This window comes from Meleagris gallopavo, chromosome 3 (genome assembly GCF_000146605.3).
Source record: "Meleagris gallopavo isolate NT-WF06-2002-E0010 breed Aviagen turkey brand Nicholas breeding stock chromosome 3, Turkey_5.1, whole genome shotgun sequence".
Taxonomy (NCBI): Eukaryota; Metazoa; Chordata; class Aves; order Galliformes; family Phasianidae; genus Meleagris; species Meleagris gallopavo.
The window spans coordinates 40,752,089-40,752,922 of NC_015013.2; positions in this window are offsets into that span (position 1 = coordinate 40,752,089).

Genomic DNA, 834 nt, shown 5'->3' on the forward strand with positions numbered 1-834 from the left:
CGAACAAACAACAACAAAACACCACAACATACAAAAACTTAAAATTAATTTTATTCTCATATGATACGTGAAGTAATTGCCTTGACTGATTGAAATTGCCCAAATGTGGAATAAAGTCCTGTAACAGAAAAGATCATTTCCTGGAATATAAGAAATGCTTTTCAGCTCATCAGGCTACATGTACCTGACACAGCAAAACTTAAAGGCAGGTGAATAAATTGATATATTGGATTTCTGCACAGCATTCACTGCTGGTTCAGAGTAATAAGCTGTGTCTAGGGTCAGCCCCAAAACTAGCTGCTAATTAAGACAATGAGCAAGAGGAATGCTGTTGTGTGGACTCTTAAGGAGGCTGAACTCCACTCCTTTAATTTCCTATGCTGGTGAATGCTATAATTTTCTGTCTTAAACAATTTGATTCTGAACTAATGCAGTATGCCGATGCACTTCCAAAATATGGTTTGTAGAAGTCTTAAGTTCAGGGATGAGAGGTGGGAAGTACATAGTGTCAGTGAAAACACATTGGCAGTTTGAGGTGAACAACAGGAAAGAAAAGGAAAAAAAATAAATAAATAGCCTCTACAGGTCTGGAAATTCCAGCCCTCTGCAAGGAGGCAAAAGTGAAGCATGTTACATCAGCTGTTAATTTTTATAATGATACCACTTCTGTAAATGAGCTACTACATAATGTAGCTATATCTCCAGGTTCCTGTGAAGGAAAACAGCATGACTGGTTCTGTAAAGAACCCTAATTTAATTTTATAATGATATTTTATAACGATATATATATATTTTTTTTTTGCAAAAATGAAAATGACTGATATTTTATGCTTA